Consider the following 6,000-nt stretch of genomic DNA (forward strand, 5'->3'; position numbering starts at 1 on the left):
TTTTTATATATCTTGTTATTATTTTTATACAAAATAGGATAAAAAAAGTACATAATAAATATAACTAAATGGAGACACTTAGTAAAACTGTTCAAGATGACTGAAAAGGAAAGAATATAAACAAAGTATGAGAAAAAAATAAGTAGTCTAAATGTATTGATCTAAAAATTTAAAAATAGTTGATTGAGTTATCAGATTCATTTGGATTGAATAAACATAAATCTAAAATTCCAACTAACTATAACTAGTTTAGTTTAAATTTAAAGTTAAAAAAGAATTAATTAATTGAACCAATACAAACCAATTTAAATATTTGAGTTGTCGGATTCATCAAAATAATTTGATCCGCTGGACACTCTTAGAAGTATATATGCAGAGTATAGTACTGCACGAATTACCTCAGTTTGTAGTATGGAAATGAATTTATAATAAGTGTCTAAGAAAAATTGTTAATTAATAAACGATGCTAAATGGGTCGAAATCCAAAGTGAGCTCATTTCTTCTTGTTCTTGCATGAGATTCCGCCTTTCAAATAGATCATACACTGCATGTTCCTTTAAATTTCTTTCTTTCTTTATCAGACAACTTTTGAGTCTTTCTGCAATATAAGACTTTATAATTCCGGAAGACACCACACCAGGCCACAAAAGTCTCAAATGCATATATAATTTTTTGAAAATATTTCCTGTTACTAAATTAAAGAAAGAAAATGAGTTTATACACTTTTTAGATTTATTGTAAAGATTTTTATTTAAGAGTGCGAGAAGTTATTTTGGAGCCTCCTTTTGAATTGTATTTTTTTTATCAACCAGATTCGAACATGAGATGTTTAAGAAATTTAATCCAATTTCACTTGTATTAACAACATATCGATATGTGAAAAGTTATTTGTTAGCGAATTTAACTTAAGTGATGTACCAAGATTTTTTTTTTAGATGTCTCACTATATACTTTGAATCCACAGCCTTCTTATTTATATATCCTTTAATTTATTTCTAACATACCAATGGGTGATTTGTTCTTTAACACTTTCCCTCAAGTCTGATTTAGTTTAGTTGTAACATGATTTAGTTTGATTTTGTTCTTTAACACTTTGAATCCACAGCCTTCTTAACGACCACTGTCCCAAGTGATGCCGGTAGTACCCCCTTTTTTTTTTATTTTGGTTTCTCATTTACTTTTGAAGTATAAAAAGTTTTCCTTTTAGCTTGAATAAAATATATTTTACTTTTGTTCATCATCATAACTATAAATAACAGTTTTCAAAAAAAAATTATAGCAAGTAACCGCCAAAAAACATTAAACAAATATTAACTTGTTTAATATAAAGATAAGGATTTAATCTTATTAGGAGATTAGTATTTTGATTTTAAGATTAAGATGATATTTTAATTTTGTCATTTTCTTTAAGACATTTTAGTTAATTTTTAATTTTTTTTATATCTAAAAAATTTGTCTAATTGTTTGATAAACAAGTTTTTTCTAATAATTTTTAATGTTTTTTGAAACGCTACACAAAGTAACATTTTATAAAATGCTAGCTTCTAGCTTCTAATTTTTTTATATTTATTCATTTTTTGTCCTTGAGCATTTATTAGATTTTATTTTTCATCTTTTCTATTTAAGGTAAAATTTTATGTCTATTTATCTAATTTTATATTTTTCAGCTACTTCAATAAAGAATTTTACCAAAAACTTGTGATTCAATATGATAGTTTTCAAATTTCGACTAATTTTTAGCTTCTAATTAACTTTTTAGCTAGTTTTGTTAAACATAACCTATATATAGAGTCCATTAATAAAATATTGATGCATTTCTTTCACATAGTATATTTCCCTATTTTACAAATATATCTCTACACAAATAAACAACAAAAAAACCATATGTTTTTTTGTGTAGAGATATAATTGTATTGAAAAAGGAGATTTATTATGTAGAGGAACATCATTAATATTTTATTTTTATTCATTATAAGCTTTTATGAAAATTTTGTAAACCTTTTCTTTATATTATCATTATTACACATAAGTTTTTATGGAAAATTTGAAAACCATCTTTCTTCATATCATCTTCATTATGAGTTTTTATGGATGATTTTCTCTCATGTTGGGTAATTTTTCTTGTACCTACACGGGGGTAGACAAATAGCTTTCTTCCTTGTATAAGTCATCTGCGTGATCTTCCTTCTTCGAATAGTATTCGACAGGCTCGAAGGTGCAATACCTGCAAAAAGCACTCCAAAGCTCAAGTAAGGTTTCAGTTGAGAGTAATAAATAAGGCTAATAAATTAGAATCAACAGTGTCCTACCTCGATATTTGCATAGGTTTTTATATATATCATAGTAGGCTTTGGACCTATAGGAATTTTCACAAGATTACCTTTTTTAGGTAATGTACCTCTAATTATCATTAGGGAGTTGAATCCATCGCTAATGGTTATTTATTGGTCGATCTAGTAAGTTTTTCCTTCAGGTAGATAATTATAGACAAGGTGGGAGTATTCGATATTGGGCCATGACGAATACCCTAACACTATCCTATAGCGTGATAAGGTGTTTGGCCTTCAGGTCAGCTGAGTATTTGAGTACTTTCACAAAGGCACTGAGAATGCTCAAGTGATTAGGTATTCAAGTACTCGGCTAGGTCAAGTAACTAAGTACTTTCATGGGTGTTTGAGTATTCCCAAAGGATTGGGTACTTAGGTACTCGACTAGGTAGAGTACCTGAGTACTTTCATTAGGGCATTGAGTGTTCGGGTACTTGGCTAGACTAAGTACACGAATACTTTCATAGGGGCATTTAAGTATGCCCAAAGGATTAAGTACTTAGGTATTCGATTTTGTCAGATACTTGAGTCCTTTCCAAGAGAAGTATGTTTCAATATCTTAAAGGTGTTGGGGGTATATTCGGATATTCGGACTAGTCGAATACCTGTATAGTATGTAGGCCCCTCAAGCCTTGAGGAACTTAGTGATGAAGATTTTTGTGTCAGGGAGGTTGAACGTTTTGTTTGGGTTTTGTGCCAGGAGTGTTGCTTTCAAATTTGAATTGCAACAGTTAAGTTTTTCAAGTTATCGTTATGTTCTTTCTAACCATAAGTCGCTTGGCCTTCTTTGACACCAACAAATCTAATGGTTAAGATGATTTGGGCCTTGACCAACAATTGTGGGCCTTTGGTATAAAAAGGGATTCTACACTTTACTTGGGTTTTACACAAAAGTTTTAAGTTTGCTCTGCATCAAAGACTAGCTTTCTTTCTCAAGCATCTTACCTTAAGGATTTGTCTGGTACGTTTTATTCTTTAAATATGAATGTTGATGATGTGGCCAACACTCGGGCAGGGTCCGAAAGGGTTAGGTAATCAGTTAGATCAGGAGGTGCTAGTGGTGTTGACATCTAGTTTGGATATCTTGGGATTTACTTCATCCGGGTCATTTACTTTGTCTTCCCACTCTTCTACCTTTTCTTGGGATGATAAGGACGAAGATCAATATGGTCTTAAGGAGGTAGTCAATGAGTCCATGGAGGTTGTTTCTGGCAAGAGAGTTGATGTTAGGGTGTCATGTACTGATAATGTTGAGTCGGTGTTGCAACTGAAATGTCGAGCAATTACTAAGAAGGATAAGCCTCCTCCAATAACCCTCCTTAGTTACTTGTGGGTAGACGACAAGGTTGGAACATATTTTATCCTATATTCTGATAATCTAAGCATTCTCCACTTTATTAATTATGCTCGGGTTTGTCCCTTCGTGGATGACGACTTTAGCCCAATCCATCTTTGTGCTTGCCGAAATGACACCTTTGCAAATCCAAATTGGGTTTTCTTGGCTAAAGAGAAATCGGTGCGGGGTGATAGATTGAGTATCGGTGAGACTACTAATGTAACTCCATTGAGGGATTATTTCTATGTGTATGATTGTATTTTGTGTGATTTGCATGTGGAAATACCTTTTGATGAATTTACCATGAGTGTGGCTTAGCTTTTCGTGCTTTGTGTAGATTTTTTTTATTTGAACCAACTGCAAATCTATTTTTGTATTTCTTCTAGACAAGGCCCACAAACAAGGCTTGTTGGTTATCCTTGATTCGACACCAAGAGAGGCCTTTATTCAGGCCATTTACTTCGTCTTATAAAAATTTTAAAGGGGGATTCCTTAAGGTTGTTATCATCCCCAGGCTTAGGCGACAACCATTTCCGTGATGCTTAGAGGAAGCAACTATTTCCTTTCTATTGGCAACAGGTGTCAATGAGATATGATGATTTTCCTGAAGACAACCTAACCAATACTAAGAAGTGTAATTTGACCATATTGGCAACACTCCCCCTAAGTTTTCCAGCCAAGCCGATAATTACTTTGTATAAGTCTTCGATTGTGATGAAGGACTTAAGAGGTGTCTTCTTCTTTCTTTTTGACACTTAACTAGTTTATTTTTGGTCTTATAATTTATTTTTCTTGTAGATATTGTTCGTCTTGTCGGGATGGATGCACTCAATTATGTGAGTGTGTGCATTGAGGTTAGAGTTATCGCCGCTAATGCAATCGTTATTGGTCCTGTCATTTGAACTCCTCTTCCTTGTCCTAGCACGATCGACTTGGTACTGCCTATTGATAAAAGCATTATAAAAAACATGCTAGGAAAGAGAGTGAAGAGGAGAACCATACTAAGAAACTTCAACAACTGACTTGCATTGCTTCAACACTCCTCTTCTCGATTCCCTTGATGCACTTCCTTTAGTGCTTAGGAAGGAGTTGTTTAACTCCACTTATCATCCCTAGAACTTGATGCCTAATCATGTCATATCTCACTACGGTAAAGACATTCTTCAGAGTTCTGACACAGCTTCGAATTGGGCTAAGTTTTTAGAGATGCCGTGTTGATCCTCAACCATTGCTCAACAAATGATTCAATGCAACTCATTGGCTAATCGAGAAATTGTGAAACTGAAGAAAGCATTTGAGACCATTGAAAAGGAGAGAGACCAAACCATTGGGTCCAACATGAAGCTGATTGATGATGTTAAAAAATATGAAGATAGATAGGCTTCTTGGGCGAAAAACCTTAAAAGGAAAAAGGACTCAATTGTTGCCTTGAAGAGTAAAATGTATACCTTGAAGGGACCTTTGACAAAGGCTAAAAAGGAGGTGAAGCAAGGGCAAGAGCAATGCCAAACTTTGATGTGTGGTGCTCGGGAAAAAATGATTGAGGAGCATCATGCCGACTTAACAAAGCTATCCAACATGTGCATCATAAGTTTGAGAATCCTAAGAATGTTGAGTTTGATATTTTCAAGGATGTTCATGAAAGAACTTTAATTTCCATTCAAGACATTCATAAAAAGACTCCTCGCACTAGCTGGCCACTGACTCCTCCTATTAAAACCCAAATGACTAATGCTAATACTAATAAGGGTGACACTAAGGTGAATGACAAAGATGAAGTGATTGATAATTAGTGTTCTTATGTTTTAAATATCTCTTTTGTAATGGCCAGCCATTAGTGTCGTTTTGTTAATTTAGCTGATATGGCTTTGCTCTATGTGTTTTTCTTTTTATTAATGAAGCAATTGTGTGTTTGCTTTGTCTACTAGTATATCCTTTTACTAACTTTGCTATTGCGTATTGGGATATTCTATTGATTTTTAGCCGACTACATGTACTCGGGGACACTAGTTCATTATTTGAAGTATAATAAGGTTTTTCTTAGGTTGAGTAGCCATTTTATGAATTTGACCATAAGTTCGTCTTTGGTTAAGTAGATATATTTAGGTGTAATACTTTTAATGTGAGTAAAGGTACTCCTTTGCCCGATTCAGTGTACTCGAGTAGGGGGGCTTTCCTTTAACCGATTAGGTGCATCCTTGGTCGAGTAGGTATACTCAAGAGGGAAACCCTGTTGTATATTCAAGAGAGAAACCTTGCTTTTAATTGATTAGGTACAACCTTGGCCGAGTACGTAAACTTGGGAGGGACCTATAAAGATATTAAAGAACAAGATAT

Source organism: Glycine soja, chromosome 18 (assembly GCF_004193775.1).
Source record: "Glycine soja cultivar W05 chromosome 18, ASM419377v2, whole genome shotgun sequence".
Lineage (NCBI taxonomy): Eukaryota > Viridiplantae > Streptophyta > Magnoliopsida > Fabales > Fabaceae > Glycine > Glycine soja.